The following is a 19013-nucleotide window of genomic DNA, read 5'->3' on the forward strand; positions in this document are numbered from 1 at the left end:
TCTGTCTTTCCCTTTCTCTTCCACTGTCTCTAAAAAACAATGGAAAAATATTTTCGGGTGGAGATTTTAAAAAATTAAAATAAAGACATTCACTTTATAATCATCTAGACAGTGTGGACAATATGTATTCGATATGCAACTGTTATTGATTATAGAACAATTCACAATTTGTGTTTCAGAAATGCTCATAGACTTGTATGAAAACAGATTAATCATACTGGTAGAGATATTAAGAAGGATTAAATACTGCACAAACTACAGCTTCCTTTCTTAAGATTTATAATTATCTTTTGGTGGAAATACAAACCAAAATGAAGTGTCTCTTTAAATTTTCTAGTTACCAGGGGGACATGTTACTAGAAAACTCCATTTATTGGAGGGAAATTCAGCATATAATTTTACATAGAGAACAACCTTGTCATTAATCCATTATTAATTGTCCTAATAATAAGCTCTATGACCTTGAAAAAGGAACTCCTTTTTAGCCTCAGTTTTCTTATATACAAGGAAGCCATATTCATTTTATTTAAAGAGTGATTTATGTAAAATATTTTGTGGAAAATAAATTTGCAATTCTTCTATGTCAATTTTATATGAGCCTTCTGAAAATTTGTCTCTTGGTACATAAGAGAGATTTATAGTAACCAGATAGGCCCTGGTATATTAGTTTTCTAATGCTGCCATGACAAATTACCACAAACTCAGTGGCTTACAATATCACAAACTTATTTACTATCTTACAGTTCTGTGATTCAGAAATCCAGTATGGGTTTCAAGGAGCTCTAGGGGAGAACTGGTCTCCTTGCTCTTTCCAGCTTCCACAGGCTACTGTATTCTTGAACTCATGGCCTTTTCTCTATATTTTATTTTATTATTGATTTCAGAAAAGAAGGGAGAAGGAAAGTTAGAAACATCAGTGATGAGAGGGAATAATTAATTGACTGCCTCTTACATGCCCCCAACTGGGGACGGAGCCTGCAACCTGGGGCATGTCCCAACTGGGAATGGAACCTTGACCTCCTGGTTCATTAAGCTGATGATCAACCACGGAGCAATACCAGACAGCCCTTTTCTCCATCTTTAAAGCCAGTAGTGGCTGATCAAGTGATATCACATCTTCCACTAACCACAGTGAGGACGGTTCTCCACCTTTAAGGACTTCTTTGATTAGAATAGACCCATTCATATAATACAGGATAATCTCTCTACCTCCAGGCCCTTAATTTAATCACATCCGAAAATTCCCTTTTGCATTAAAAAATATCACATTTACAGGTTCTGGGGATTGATATATGGATATCTTTGGGGGCCATTATTATGCAAACCAAACAAATATTTTCTCTACTCTTTATCAATAGACACTGTGTGAACACTTCTCTATGCAAAATGTTGTCTAGGCCTGTTCAGCAGAACAAAGTACTGTGCGGTGTTCTTACATGTTGAAAGTTGCTTCAATTCGCTGGCCCACAGCCAGGGCATCTTTTAAGAATAATAATCAAATATAATGTCCACTCACATTTGGAAAACGTCCAAATGGGTTAGTAATTGAGAATCTCTAATGCCTGGTCTAAATGTTAATTTTTGAGCTACTGCCTATACAGTCTCAGATAAGGGTCATTATATACTGGGGATTACTTCTTTATCTCTAAGTAGTCCTTATTCATTCTCTTCCTGTTCCCTACAATACCTAGTTTATGTACCTCATGGGGCTAGGTGGATTTCTTCTGAAAAAGAAGCTGGAGTATTTCAGTAGATAGTCACTGAGGTCACCTTTTGTCCGTGTACAGTTTTGTCCATGCTATCCAATTTGATTGATGTATGTTCTCCATGCTGAATGTACCTTTTTAGCACAGAGCATAGTGTCATAAAATAAATATACATTGATAATAGAACCATATAATATTAAATTAAAAGAGGAGGGATGATCATCGCCAATTTAAAAAAATGCAATGATAAATGAATTTCGACATTCTTACAATGAAATACTGTACAGAAAGAAAAATATCAAACTACTGCTACATACAATGAAATAGGTGAGTCTTATAGAGTATTGAATCAATGCATCAAGGTATAAAATAATACATACTCTGTGGTTCCAAAGAGAGAGAGAGAACAAACTTGGAAGAACTAAGCTATATGGTTTGTAGATGTGGAAGTCATAAAACTGTAATGCAAAGCAAGAAGATTGTTATCTAAAAAGTCAGAATAATTATTCCCTGTGGGGAAGGTTTAGAGAAGGGGAGTCTTGATTAGGAAGCAAAACTGAAGTGAGAGTCCGTTGGTGGGTGGGCAGATGGAAATATGCTTCAAAGGTGATGGAAATCTTGTTTCTTGATTTGGGTGTGGGTTATGTTTAGTAAATTATATATAAACTAGTGTTCCCCTTGCAGGAAGAATCCTGCAATAGGGTTTCCTGCTGCACTCTACCCCACCCTGCCTTCTCCGCCAGCCCGCCTGCTCTCCTTCCTTCTCCCCTGGCCCTGCCTCCGCTCCTCCCTTCTCCTCCCCCAGCTTGCTTGCTTCTCCACAGCTTTGCTCCCTTCTGCAGCTCTTGGCTTCTTTCTACGCTGTCTTGATATGCAAATTAACTGCCATCTTGGTTGGGGTAATTTGCATACTTATCCTGATTGGTTGGTGGGCGTGGCTTGGGCATAGCGAAGGTTGGTCAATTTGCATATTTGTCTATTATTAGGTAGGATATATGTGATGTATGCAACTTTCATTGCCTTTATTTTATGAAAATAACATAGAAAAAATAAAAACATTTTAAAAACTATGATGACTTGCTCTGGCTGGGTAGCTCAGTTTGTTAGAGTGTCATCCTAACACACCAAGGTTGTAGGTTCAATTCCCAGTTAGGGCACATACAAGACTCAACCAGTGAATGCACAAATAAGTAGAATAACAAATCTCTCTCTCTCTCTCTCTCTCTCTCTCTCTCTCTCTCTCTCCTCTTCTCTCTCTCTCTCTTCTCTCTCTCTCTCTCTCTCTCTCTGTCTCTCCCCTTCTCTCTCTCTCTCAAAACTAATAAAAGTAAAAACTGTGATGACCCATTATACATTTCTTTTAACACTGAACTGATAAGATGGCTGGTCTCTTGAAAATAAAAAATTGCCATGATTATCTAATTCATTTTTCATGTGTAAATAGAGCACTTGTGGATTTTGGCTTCTAGGTAGGTCAGTGTTATCTAACAACTTAATTTTAAGTGAATCCCTACATGATTAGCAAACACATTTGTCATTTTGGTAGTGACTCAAAGGATTAAAAGAAAACAAACATTGGAGATGCTCTAAATGGACATGTAGAGTTCAACATGTCCCAATATAGGGTGAGTATCAAGTAAAGAAATGTAATCCACACTCCAGTTTATTACTTAGCTTCTATAAAACGATGTGAGGCAATTTTGCAAAGTCCTGCCTTTCAGTTTACCCATCAGAGCTGCTTCCACCTGTGCCTCTCCTCAAATTATGCTGTCGTGTCAACTTATTAGCTCAAGTACACAAAAATAAGCCATCACCTTTCACTGGTTTTTCTCAAGGGGGAATCATGTCATTTCATTTACTTGTGAATCGCTTTGCCCCAAATTTCCTTAAAATTATTGTCTTTTTTTTTCTTTCTACTATAGAATTATAAATAGCAAATCAAAGCAGCCAGACATAATTACATTTCAGTAAATATTATATTCGATTCCAGAAAACTCTAATCACTGGACTAGATGGCTATAATTAATATACTGACTCTTAGTTGGTAACTGACAGGAGGATTTTAAAAAGACATTCCCACTTATAGAAATCCCTTACTTTTACTTAAAAAGAATCTTCTGTTTAAGATTAGAAGATAACTAAGCCAGAAGTTTCTCATAGTTGAGCATAGTTGGTCATTAACTGGGATGTAGGTTAGCATCCCTTTAGGAAAATGTGTGGGATTGAGGAGTCAAAATTGAGGTGATAGGTGTACTGCATGTGAATTATCCTGCAATGTCTAGAAAGACCTTTCTGACAAATTCTCCTGCCCCAAATGCCAATAAAATGTGTCTTCTCTACCTTTGATTCCTCAACATATAGCATGAGGCCAAGATATAAATTTAGTGAAAACATATCAAATAACTATTTGTTAAATAAATTAACCTAGAACTTTCAGGATCTCGGGGTGTTGATGAAATTGAATTATTTGCATTTCCTTTCTGTTGCTGTCCTTTTACTTAGAAATATCCCTCAAGTTCTAACTTAAGTTTTAATTCTTTATGAGAATCACTCATCAACCAAGTTCATCTATTTTCCCCTTCCTATATTTCTCTGATAATCACATCTCACAACAGTTTATTTATTTGTTACATATCAGCCCATTCTTTAGTTGTTTCATGTGTGTAAATGTCTACTTTAGACTTCAGTGGTGAGAAACCAAGGATTCTATCTCACAATTTTTATACATAACTAGAGGCCCGATGCATGAAAATTCGTGCAAGAATAGGCCTTCCTTCCCCTGGCTGCCGGCATCGGCTTCCCTCCTCCGGCCCGGCCAGCAGGCACCCGGGACCGGGGCTGCTTCCCTCCGGCCCCAACTATGTCCAGAATGACGTCTGGAAGGACGTACTGAATGACATCTGGAAGGATGTCCGGAATAACTTCCGATCTAATTAGCATATTACCCTTTTATTATTATAGATTTTAATTGTTACTTCTTTTAGGAAACTTGGAACTTCTTAGGAAACAGCCTTGTATCATATAGTTATTTATGGAATTATTTCATTTCTCCTGAGGACTACATTTGTATATATTTCACATTTCAAGGACATCTTGATAAGACCACTAGTCTGTAATACTGGTTCTCATAGTAAGAACTTAGAACAACACTGACCATAGAGTTAGTTTTTATTTAAAAACCAATTTCTCATTATTAATGTGAAGAAGCTTATTTATTGAGTACCTATCTGACTATTATATCATCATTTCTTATTTTTTATATTTTTATTGATTTCAGAGAAGGAGGGAGAGGAAAAGAGAGATAGAAATATCAATGATGAGAGAGAATCATTGATTGGCTGCCTCCTGCATGCCCCACACAGGGGATCAGCCCACAACCAGAGCATATGCCCTGATCTGGAATGGAACTGTGACCTCCTGGTTCATAGACTGACACTCAACCACTGAGCCATACCAGTCGGGCTCATTTCTTTATGCATTAGAAGTGGTGCTCCATAAATACAACTTAAGCTTAAAATAGAGTATTTGGGAATAAAAAGCAGCAATGGAAATACAAATAATGGGAAAACTCTATAGGTGGGGGAGGGGAAAACCTAGAGATCACAATAAACAACCAATTCAAAATAAATGAGGACTGTAAGACAGCCAACCTTTTCAACATTATAGCAATAGGAAGCCTTAATAATAGAGTATTTAAACCAGGATTTTTACCCAGGGAACCCTGTACCTTGATCATTTGAGGACTTCATCCCACAGACCTATCCCCTACAACCTATCTCTTTTTTCTTCATTTCTACATTGATCCAACCTACTCCTAATCTCCTTATTCTTTGTCCAGTCATTTACCTTCCCAACAATGGCATGTGCAATGCAGATTAACAGAGTCAATGATGGGGTATTCTTTATCATTCTAAAACTATTTTCAGTGAGTTTCAATGTGTTCACTAATTATAAAATTTATGAATGATAGCATGACTTTATTCAACTAAATTAAACACCCACCATTCTTAAATCCAACTGTAGTCATATGTTTTTAAATCTGTACAGTTTTAATTTTCCTGGTCTTTTTTTTTTCTTGTTTTTCAATCTACTATATTAGAGTCAGAGACCTTGTGTTATTCATCTTCATGTCCCCATTGTCTGGCATTCAGCCTAGTACATAATAGGTGCTAAAATATTGATTACAACTGAAACTCTGACATGACCTCCTGCTTTATAAGTCTAGGTTGGCAATTAATACCATAGAATCTAAAATTTTGTCATATTTCAAATGGACTTACTTTATTTGCTTTTCTCTAAACGCAGCATCTAATACTTCTGCAGATTTATATTCACAAACTTGTTTTTCTTTACCATACTAAGATAACTGAAAGATTCTATAGTATACTCTTTTCCTCCCAGGCAATTGTACACAAGTCAAATAGGAATAACCAGGGACAAAAATAATAGCTCCAGCACTGAAGGTCAAAGACGCAACACTTGGTATTTACCATTTCTGCCTTGACATTGTATCAAATGTCTACCACAGAAATTCTTTTAATCACATGATGATTTTATTTTAAAAGGTCACAATAAATTTTTTTCCAGGGAAACCTTGCTAAAAATGTATTTTGAAAGTTTAAATAAGTGGGAGCTGATTTTCTCACATCCAATGTGCTAAGACCTTTTTAAAACTAAGTTCTAAATATTAAGCGCTTTTTCTTTCTTTCATGTGTCTCAACATTTCAGTAACCCGTGGTGGAGAGAGAACAATGCAGCAAAGGAGTATCGAAGGTAAGACCAGTCCATTGCAATGAGCTGTAGCCTCCTGCCTTCTGAATAAAAGCAGATTCCCCTTATAAAAAGCAGGCTGCTGAATAGAAATGAAGTTTGTTCTTATAGGTTACAACATTGTGTCTTTGACGTTTTTTAAGTGAAGACCACATGCCCCAGCTCTGTCATAGCTACCAAACTAGAAAATACTTAAGCCATATATATTTAAATGTGATGTTTCAGTACATTGTGAGATGGGCTCTGTGGTTTATGAGGAAACAGCTCATTTACACACCAAAGGATCTCTCAAAATCACAAATTCTGGGTGCCTTTGCTTGCTTCAGCAAAGAGGTGTGGAAGGTTTGATGTTTAGAGAGCATGATTTGTACACAGAGAAGGAGAACTTTACTCATTACACATATGCCAACAATATTCTTTTTAACTTCCTTTGAAGATGGAAAAATACTATATTTTTGTGTTAGGAAGTTCATCTATCTTTGAGTAACCCTCACTTGGGGCAATACATGTTTATGTGACACTCAAGTAAACATTTCCTAACAGAAATTGTGCACTTCACTCAGATTATCCACAGGAAATCAGAATTGAGGATAGCAAAAAACTTAACTTTCACAAATCTTCCTATAACTTGAAGATGAACAAACCTAAACTCTATAAACTTGTGATAACTGTAAGATATTAATGCATAGTTACCAAATAAAGGTTTTCACCTCATTTACAGGTTTAAAATTGTATTTCTAAACATATTATTTTTTTATTTGAAGGAAGAAAATAAAATACTGTTTTAAACTCCATGACTGTAAAACCAAAAGCTTAACAGAAAAATCTTAGCCATCTATGCATTCTCTTTTCAAATTGATATATATTCAACCCAAAGGTCAATGTAGACGATTTAAAACTTGCTTACTTGCACCATTTTATGTTTCTCTCATATTAAATATTGTTAACTGATTAAAAATTAATGCAAACAGTATTGGAGGCTTTAAATCTCTAAGTATTCCTATGCCCTTGGAATAACTGAATAGGCTCAATTCATTTTGCATTGTAAAAGTAGCATGATTTTTAAATTATAGTCACAATGATGACCAAAAATAAATAAGAAAAAACAAAAAGCACTTAAGGTGGCAAACAGAACATTTTCCTTGGGTACTGTGTGCGGTGCGGGGGTGGGGGGGGCGGGGGTTGTGGGGGGGGTGAAGAGTCACTATTACAAATAAAAAAAGCTACAACAAAAAGATTCTTAATGGAACCCAGCTAGGACTGATATATTTTCTGTTCACTTTCACTGCAGATTTTGCACCACGGATGCTTTGCACAATTAAAACAATGTAAACTTAATTTTACCAACTGGCCAGATCTTATAAAAAGTTGAAAAAATTTTCTGGCCATGTGACACACAATTAACCAAGATTCACCCACTAGTTTCCAGCCTGGCCCCAATGAGGCTCCCCCATCCTCCCCAGACCGCATGTGGTTAAGTAGTAGGCTAATGCTTAAACCCAGATTTCTGACTTGAAACCCCACACACTTTCTACTCTGTCACACTGCCTTTAATTATTTTAATGCTGCCTTCTCTCAGCTCTGCATTACTTTTTCTCTCTGGTTTTCAATGAACTCTATCACCCACTGATTTTCACAATCTGCTTTCTTCACTTTTTCTAAATTCAACTTGAACAGTACAGAAGGTCAAGTAGTTTTAGTCAGACTGATCAGGTTTATGTGATATCTGCCTTCTAGCTTTTCAGAGTTTCTGTGATATTTAAAAGAGATATTCATGTAAGACCTTGGCCCTTAATACCCTGTCAATACAGAGATGTTTTGGACCATAGTGTTTCTTAGAATTATTTTACTTGCATCATAGTGGCTCCTTAGGTTTTTAAGTTCTTAGGTTTTCACATGGACCATCTCAAAATAATCTGTTACTAATTACTGTTACTGATAATTTGGGAAAAATTATATAAAACTAACCTCCAGATTCCCACATTATGACTATATTTAAAAATTGGCATTTCCTTGTCTGCTGTTACAAATATAATGTACATTTCTGGACTCTTCTAATATTAGTATATTTGTTTTCCATTTCAATAACAACAGACTGTTCACTTTAGAGAGTAATTTGCACTTATAAATAAACTAGAGGCCCGGTGCATGTATTTGTGCACAAGTGGGGACCCTCAGCCTGGCCTGCAGGATTGGACCGAAACCAGCTCTCCAACATCCCCTAAGGAAGGGGTCCCGGATTTTGAGAGGATGCAGGCCAGGCTGAGGGACCCCACCGGTGCACAATCATGGCTGGGAAGGGAAGCAGGAGTTTGGCCGGCCAGGGAGGGACTGCAGGAGGGCTCTAATGCATGTCCAGCCCATCTCGCTCAGTCCCGATAGGCCGGACCCCAGTAGCAAGCTAACCTATCAGTCAGAGCATCTGCCCCCTGGTGATCAGTGCATGTCATAGTGAGCAGTTGAGTGGCCTTAGCATATCATTAGCATATTACGCTTTGATTGGTTGAATGGACAACCGGACGACTGGATACTTAGCATATTAGGCTTTTATTATATAGGATTTGGTGGTCAGTGAATTCACTTACCAATGTGTGTGTGTGTGTGTGTGTGTGTGTGTGTGTGTGTGTGTGTGTGTATTACAAAAATGTATTCCTATTAATTTATTTACTTTACTAAAAGCATTAGCTCTGTTTTTCTTTCTAATTCTTTATTAAGGAGAGGCTTGAATATTCACAAAAGTAGACAGAATATTGTAACTAAACCCCAAGTATCCATCACCAGTCAAAATATAATCAACTCATGGCCAATTCTATACCCACAATCCTACCTACATTCCTCTCTAGCATATTACATAGAAGTACATTTCAAACATTTTACCAGCTCATCAGTATATATTTGAATATGATCTTCAAATATGTATTAAAGCACAACCATGATATGCTTATTCCACTAAAAATATAATAATTTACTAATATCTAATGTCCAAAGTGTGTCAAATTTCCAATTATTTCATTATAATTTTTTAAGGTTCTTTGAATTATGGTCCAATAATCATACACATTGTAATGAGTTGCTCTATTTTTATATCTTTTAAGCTATAAGATTTTTGGCATCTCTTTTTGTTCCTAATAACTTATTTGAAGGAACTGGTTTGTTTGTACTGTAGAGGTTCCTATACTCTGGATTTTGTTGACTTCATGTTATGGTACAGTTTATAGCATATTCTGCGCCCCTCTGTTTCTTGAAAATTGGAGGCTATATTTTTTATTGTTGTTCTTTTCTTTTTCTCTCCTTTTTTATTTTTTTTATTTTGTTAGTCCTCACTATCATTTTACTGGTTGGTTAGGTTTTGCCCTATATTTTGCCAAACAGCTTGCCTTATTGTGGTTTCCAGACTTTTATCCAAGGGTCTTTGCATTTTCCTCTAGTGGTACATAATAGTAAAAGAATTCTAACCTTGCATTTAAATGGCCTGTACACACATATTTTCCTTTAACTGTGCTTCTTACCATCATGATTCTCCTCCAAATACACTGGCTTATTAATTTTGACTTTAAAATGTGTTCCTGCATCTAAAAATGATATTCTGTGGTCTATTGCTTTTCGTGGAAAGGAGAACATACCCAGAAGTAATTAGACTTGAACCTAGTGCTTTATTCTCTTTCTCCTCCTCCCACCCACAAGTCATCTCCACTTAGGCCAGAGTAGCTGCTCTTGGTTTTGGTCAGATAAATACAGATATGTAAGTTGGATCTCTTTCTTCTTTTAATTTTACTATTTTTGCCGTAACCGGTTTGGCTCAGTGGATAGAGCGTCGGCCTGCAGACAGAAGGGTCCCAGGTTCGATTCCGGTCAAGTGCATGTACCTTGGTTGTGGGCACATCCCCAGTGGTGGTGTGCAGGAGGCAGCTGATTGATGTTTCTCTCTCATCGATGTTTCTAGCTCTCTGTCCCTCTCCCTTCCTCTCTGTAAAAAAATCAATAAAATATATATTTTAAAAATTTTACTATTTGTTGCTGTAAATGATATAACTTCTGTACATAGTTGTTAAGTAGTTTAGCTATGAATTATTGATCTTTTTCCTTGAGAGAAACAATGGCTCCTCATGTGCTACAGGTTCTGTCAAAGCAGTGCATTGTGTAAAATAAAAACCCTCTCATAGGTTTGATAAAGCAGTGAAATATGCTTGAATAGTAAGAAAAGAATTTCATACACAGTACAATAACCCTTCTCCTGAATCATGAAATTATGTAATAGTTTAGAAGTTGAGAGAATGACATAACTTACAACTTTAAAAAAAAGAATTTTTCTCAACTAAGTGTTCTAGTAATGCTAAGTTAAATATTTATTCATGCACGGGGATGTGTGTCCCTCAGCCCAGCCTGCACCCTCTCCAATCTGGGACCCCTCAAGGGATGTCCAACTGCCCATTTAGGCCTGAACCTACAGGGATCAGGCATAAACGGGCAGTTGGACATCCATCTCACAATCTAGGACTGCTGGCTCCCAACTGCTCACCTGCCTGCCTTCCTGATTGTCCCTAACCGCTTCTGCCTGCCAGCCTGATCACCCCCTAAAGACTCCCCTGCCAGCCTGATTGATGCCTAACTGCTCTCCTGCCAGCCTATTTGCCTCTAACTGCCCTCCCCTGCAAGCCTGGTCCCACCCAACTGCTCTCCCCTGCAGGCCTGGTTCCCCTCGCAACTGCCCTTCCCTGCAGGCCCAGTTGCCCCCAAATTCCCTCCTCTGCCAGCCTGATCACCCGTAACTGCCCTCCCCTGTAGGCTTGATCGCCCCCATTGCCCTCCCTTACAGGCCTGGTCTCTCCCACTGCCCTCCTCTGCTGGCCATCTTGTGGTGGCCATCTTGTGTCCACATGGGAGCAGCCGTCTTTGACCACATGGGGGCAGCCATCTTGTGTGTTAGAGTGATGGTCAATTTGCATATTACTCTTTTATTCGATAGGATATAGGATTTCTACCAACAGGAATCCATTATGTAAATATTTTATTTCTTGCTATTTTGGAGGTCTTTAGACCAAATAAGCACAATTATATAAATATTATTGTAAACAATAATTTTTTTATGTATTAGTTAACTGGCAATTTGAAAACATTACATATTTTTTCAACTTTTTTTTCAAAAATCTACATCTTTTTAACAAAGCTATTAATAATTAAATGTCATTTTATTAACAAATTACTCAAAATATATTTTGCATAATGATACATACTGTCAAATAGATGCTGACATTGGTAGTTGAAAATTCATATGGACCTCAGGAGGGAAACTAACTTTGGCACTTGTCTAGGAATAACTGAGCCTCTGCAAAGAAGACAGAAGGTTATTTATAGTGTTAAAACTTAGTGCTGTTTGAGTCTGATCCAGTCTGTGCCGGCGCTAACCTACCCAAAGTAGCATTGGCCAAACCAGAACAGGGACCTAGTGTGGGCCCCTATCAACCTCCAAATTAATATCAGGCTAACTATTAGTATCACACAGCAAGAGGAAGTATTCAACATGACTTTGGGATCAGAGATGTGGTTGTGAGTCCTAGCTACATCATATCTAGCTATGTGAATTCAGGCAAATTTCTAGCCTCTCTAAACCTCAGGTTCCTATTCTATAAATAGCAATAATTAAGTCTCTCTCTCTCATTTGGTTGTCCTGAGGATTAAATGATCATAAAGCAAGCTTAACACTTTGCTTGACATATGTCTTCTGAATAAATCTGAAGTGTTATTATCATTGTAATTATAATTATCTTTATTAATTTATCAAGGCCAGAATCAAAAGATGTTGTTTGCCTAAAGTCCTTTGGTGTTCAACTTGGTCCTAGTTCTGGTTACTCTATTGCTCTGTTCCTGAAAGACAATTCCATACCTTGCATTACTTCCTTTCGTTTGTCAGATGAACTCATCCAGCTTGGAACATGCAGTGGAAATCTACGTGAAGAATTGGGTAAGGTTTAGAGACATGCCCTGCATTACGGTTGAATAAGCTCTGGGCTACGCCAAAGGAGACACGACGTGTATCCTCAGACCTCCTGTAATTATTAATGAACATGGAGAGTCATATGACTGTACAAACCTCAGTTTTTCAAAATTTGAGGTGAGGACAGTGAACTAGAACTCTGTAAGGGGCTACTGAGCTCTGACTTTCTTAAGTGCTACGATGTGTTTGCTTGCTCTGTGATAAGCGGATCAGAAGAGTAATAAGTAGATGTCATAGGCTACTAATGCAGTGTTTACATTTCAGTAATGTGTCCAAAAGTGGTGCAAAAGAAATATAGCAGGTGAGAGGAAAGAATATTCCAGGTTGTACCAAGGCCCTGTAGAAAAGCACACCTCTAAAAGAAGGCTAGATGAGATGCAAAAGGTGAGAATCATGAAGACAAGACGAAAAGTGTCTAGAAGCAGTGTGCAAGAAACTTTAGATCACCACTGAGAAGGACTGAAGTGCTAACCTTAAAAGTTAAGCTCTGATTTAGCAGTCTAATTATCATTCGAGAAATATGACTAATAAATCATTCCAGAAAATGATAAGAGCACATAATTGATGTTCAGACGACATAGGTCCTATGAACTGCTAAAGCCAGGGAGTAGGAAATGACCATCACCCAGGAACTAGGTGGCATTTTTGCATTTTTAATTTATTTCTAATTCAATGATTTTTAATGGGTGACTCCAGGAGGTCTTCCAAGAACACTAAACTCTCCCACAGGGAGAACATAGAAAAGTTCTATTTCATATTGAAGAATTCTCCTGTAAAATGTCTTATCAATTAAGTGCAAAGGTCTACAGAGCATAATCTGCAGACAAGCCAAAAATGTTTTGGCCAAGTGACCTCCTGATTTAGCTGGCAGTCCTGTGCAGAGGTAGAGAAATATATTCATAGGTATCTTAGCAACTTGTGCAGGGCTAAGCAAGAAGTTTTTATAGACAGCACTCTTTAAGACAAACCAAAGGCTGTATGACTCAGAATATCTAAGGAATAGGAAAAAATGCTGTTTATATATAGTTAGCAAATTCTCAACTAAAATGGGTGAAGCGTAAACCTGATATCCTTTTACAGAAAAGAGAAAACCCAAACTAGATTTCAGGGAACTAGCTTCTAATCTTGGCAATACTGTGGTCTTGAGCAAGTCACCCAACATCTGAGCTACCGTTTCTATTTCTGCCAAAAAGAGATAATAATGCTGACTTAATTGAATTGTGTGAGGTTTAAATAAGTAAATACACATAAAGTCCTGAGTAATTGTTTTTGTTAATTTGGGGTATCAGACTAAATGTCTCAATGGAAAGTACAAGTAAGATATTTCTCCTTATCAATACAGAAAATCTCCAACTCTGAAGTCACTGTGTGTCCATCGAACTATCTGTCCGCAGAGCCAAAACCTCAGGTTCTATTTTTCAGTTGTCTGATTAAAAACAAACCAACACAGCATTCAACTTGGAAGCTTTGAGAGCACCACCTGTCTGATTTTCTTACAGCTGTCAGAAGCAAATTTTAGATCCACCTCCCAAATTTTTATACCAACTAGAACCGGATTGTGTCTGTGTTCAACATGCCTTGTTGTTTTAAAGGGACTTTTTATCTTAAGATATAAAAAGACATTTGTATATTTACATCTAAACATACATTTTACATGTAATACATATGTAAAACAATTACTACCGTGGTGAAATAATTAAACATTATATGCTTTACTTATAGCATGCACCTTTTCAGAATAAGTATTGAAATGAAATATTTGTTTTAATATAAAGACAGAATCCATCATTTAGGGGGAAAAGAAACATGAGTGACTAAAAAGAATCAGAATACAGCCAGTTTTAAATTGCTTTATTTTGGAAATCACATTGATCTGTAGTGATTTTCTGTAATTCCAAACCTTGTCTCTAGTAAAATATTAAAAAAAAAAATTTGAGGGAGAACTTATTTCTTGAGTTGTATACAAATCTGTATGTATGTGTATTTATATACTCTAGTTAGAAAGGAAAAATAAACTAAGATCTCTATTTTAAAATATCAGTAGGCAAAATGCTCAAATTCATTTTTCTAAGTTAAAACACAAAATACAACATTTTAAGTTCATTGTGGTCTCCATGCTTGCAAGCCTTGTATTTTTGCTAGGTGAGATAGCAGCTATGTTACACGGCCACGGCTATTTATAGAGGTGTGGGTGACACTAGTAACTAGTGGGGCCTTTGGCACAGCAGAAAAGTTTCCACATGCAAAATTTCCGAGAAACCTCTTCCCAGTCCCCCAACACACAGATCTGCCCGCCTCTCAGCTCCCAAATCCACTTCTCTGATCCCGTATGGCGTCACCTGATCAAAGTAATAAACTAAAAACAACATTTTAAATCGGCACATTGTCAACTTCTACTTTGTATTCTAGCTGATACTATTGGAAAATGGTAGCAGTACCTTCGGCAGTGATCTCAGTCATGGTGGTTCCAGAGAGGAAAAGGCAGGCCAAAAGTCCTGGTCTAGTGGCACTTTGCAGAATACTTTCGGATTCGAGAACTCTGCTGGGGGCGTTCTGGGTGAAGAGTGAGGGCCCTTGGATTTCCTGGCTGTTCCTGCTGCTCCTTTGTTGTCTTCTTGAACTTGTCTCTTCTCTGCAGAGTTCTCCCCCTGGAAACAACCTGAGCCCTTTCCAAGCAGCACTTGTGGCTCAGGCAGAAGTATCAGCTTCGAATAAAAATAGCCTCATCTCCCTAGGACTCTTCAGTACTTTTTTTTTTTTGGCACTGGGAAACACACACACACACACACACACACACACACACACACACACACACACACCAGCTCCCCAGCCCCAAATAGAGATAGGCAATAAAAAAAATAAAAAATAAATAAATAATGAAAGAAGGAAAAGGGGACTAAAAAGTATTGCTTAATTCCTCGCAGTTTTCCTAAGATAATTACAGTTCTTGGGGTCTACATCTGAAAACATGAAATAAAGAGTTGAAAGTAATCTTATCCATGATAACTCAGATTTATTCTTAGTGCCCTTAATGCTCAGAACATTCCTCTTCCCCTTATTTGGTGTGGGGAGGGTCCTGCAATGTCTAGCAGAGGCAAAGGGGTGGGTAGTCTTAAGTCATTTTCTCCACCTTGACTCCCTATTAGTCTAAATCCACTGAGCAAGTGCAGTTATTTATATAGGGCTACACTTAAAGTTGCAACTATTAAATCCTGAAGCTTCCTTGTAGGAGACTAAGACTATCCAAACACTAGTCAGTAAGAAATATGTAATATGAACTTATATTAACATTTGAGAACAGATGAATTACTCAATTTTTTGTTCACTTTAATATCTTACTAAAAACAAAGTATCTGAACTTATGTATGCAATAAAAGAAAGGGAAGGTGGCACAAAGTTTAGAAATCTATTTAGTAAAAGATTTCAGCTTTTCTCTACCTCAACTTTAAGAAAAATAAAATAAAATAATGATCATAGTTGCTAACAATTAGCCAGATTGGCTGATTAGCATTTCATCTTTCTACTCCTAGCCAAGTGTTAATGAGCAGAGGAATATTCAATGGTTGGTGGTTGGTAGGAGAAGGAGAATCAAAGGGCACTGATAATCACAAATTCTAGGCAATTTGTGAATAATCAAGGCCTGACTTTCCTTACCTTTTATTTTAGTCTTATATTCAACCTAACAAATGTTTGTAGTTTAAACTTTTAGCCTTAACTTTCTGCCTTTGGTTGTCAGAATCTCTTGAATTTGTATGGTATCTTAGAGATCATAAAGAAAAGTCACGGGTGTTATTTTAATATTGGAGATTCCGAAAAGCACTGCACAAGGAAGGTATTTCCATAGACAATGACCTCCTCCATCCATGTCAGCAGTTCTGTATTTGCTGCCCAATTCCTTGCACACTAGAGAGTGTTCATATACCAGCCCAATAAAAACATAATTAAGTAAACATTCTCAACTCGCAAAAGAGGAAGTAATTCCAGTTACATTCATGATTTTATATAAGATCCTACACTCACCACTGGGCTTGGAGGCTTTTGATGCTAAGTCTGACACCTTGCCCACGAGGAAAGACTTTATTGCAGACACTACCATTTGCAGGGGAAAGGCCCACCAGGAGCTGAGAAGACACAAGCTCCTCCCAGCATCCTCATGGAAACATGGGTTGGTGTCCACTTTCTATGGGGGGAAGGACGTAGCCTAAAAGCAGAACTCTACTCACTTGGCCCCCAAGAGCATCTCTATTCATCTCCACAGTGCTTCCATTTTAAGAAAAGATAGTGCTTTCCATATCCATTTGTCAGAAACTTTCGTAGTCTTTCACTGCAGTTAACTGAAGAGTTAATAATTTCTATGTAACTCATTATGAATTTACATGGGTCAGAGCCTAAATAGAATTAGCTAACTCAGAGGGGAAAACGTACACACACACACACACACACACACACACACACACACACACACACAATCTCAAACTCTTATTTAATCAAAGTTGAAATAAGACTACAGAGCAAGAAAACTAAATCCCCAGTATTTGATGGTACTCTTAAATTCCCAATCACTAATTTCATGTTATACATACTAGAAAAAAAAAAAGAAGAGTAAAACAGTATTCTAACCAATAAACATGTTTGCAGGGAAATAAGTTTTTTAAAACACATCTGTTGGATGGGTTGAAAATCTTATTAGATGTTAAGAAATCGGTATGTTTCTCATCTTGGAACGTTATCAGAACTCTTTCAAGTTCTTTTAAACTCAATTCATAAGACATACCTTTGAGTTTCAAATGTAATTCTGTGAAGCTTTTCAAAACCAAGCAATTGACATTCTTCTAAGGATATACACCGCACACTTCCATATTCAAAGAATAAAACATTAGGAAAAAATAAATTTGCCTTTCTTCACTTTTTTTGTCTTTATTTTTAAGAGGTAGTCATTTTGAAGAGACCTCTTCCAGTTCATTGCGCTCTTTCAACATGACCCGAAAGTAATGCTTCTCTCTTCTCAATAACAGCTATGATGTACTCTCATATGTTCCATTTCTGTAAGATTGGCACTGGTAGACTTATATTGGTTTTGCATACAGGAATAACTGTATGTGAAACTGTGGGTCCTTATGACTATGATTAAATTTACCATTGAATCCTAGCTCTAGAAATCACCTGTCGTATATATATATACATATATATATATATATATATATATATATATATATATATATATATATATTCCTAAGAGATCTAGCCTTTCCCCTAGATGATCAGCAAACTCAGAGGCAGCAGACAATAGCCCGGACCTGACTAATAATCACAAGGTCTGAACCTCTGGCAGGCTAAAGATAGCATCTTGACCTAAGTTATGTTTCAGCTCCTCAGATCTAAGGTGAAACCACCCGCTGGCTACCTCCTCATGAGACCAGACAAAGGGTTGTAGGACAAGAATTCAGAGCTACCCTCAAGATCTAAAGAAATGAATTACCCCTACCTCTCCAATCAGCTTGCAGTAGGACGCTGAAGCCCCTAACCCATGGTGTCCTGCAATTTTGCCCTATATAATCTGTAACCTACACACCAGCCATCAGGATCTTCCAGCATTGCGCATTAGCTTACCATTCATAATAAAATAGCCAATATCTCTCCAGTGCAATTCTCATTGTCTAGTGCTTGGCTCTGCCAGCGCTCGGTGGACGAACTCTTTCTGCTCGATAACATATGCATACAAAAACAACTGTTCTTGCCATTATTAACTGACTAAGTCTGTACAAGCCGATGGTAAATCTTGATTGTTTGTTCTCCTATTAAATGTTTTATTAAGTCCAGCTCCCTCTCCAACATGTTTATACTGATCATTACTCCTTGTGAGTTTTACCAGGTGTTCTAAATATTCAAGTTAGTAGACAAAAATATTCATCCTTAGAGCAATTTTATTGTATTTTTTATTGATTTTAGAGGGAGAGAGACATCAATGTGAGAGAAAAACATTGATTGGTTGCCTTCCTGCTGGCACCCCAGTGGGGAATTGAATCTGCCACCATTTGGTGCTCAGGAAAATGCCCCAACCAACTGGGCCACCCACCAGGGAACGTAAAGCAATTTTTAAAAAGCTGGCTGCTCTATCAGTTATTACCAGAGACTAACGATCAGGAAAATGTCTACTGCACTTGGCTATGAGCGAGATACTTCACCTACATTAAATTTAAGAATATAAAAGGTTCAGGAGGCAAGCAGAGAAGTTTTGATGATTTTTGGTTTTCACTAGAAAATCATAAAATAAAACAATAATTTTTAAAACAATTTTAAGATAGAGTAATGAAAAGGACATACTTCGGAGTAAATAGCTACCTACTATGAGTCTCTGTTTCTCAAGGACTGGAGGTAGCTGAGAGAAAATAAAATTTTAAGATTACTTCTCAAGATCTTTTGTTTCTCAATGTACAGACACAAACAGCTTACATCTGATTAACTTATACATAAATTGGTGGTAAATAAAGAAATTGAAAAAAAAACATTTTGTATAATATTATACAATTAGATTGCAAGTA

The sequence above is a fragment of the Cnephaeus nilssonii genome (genome assembly GCF_951640355.1).
Source record: "Cnephaeus nilssonii genome assembly, chromosome: 9".
Taxonomy (NCBI): domain Eukaryota; kingdom Metazoa; phylum Chordata; class Mammalia; order Chiroptera; family Vespertilionidae; genus Cnephaeus; species Cnephaeus nilssonii.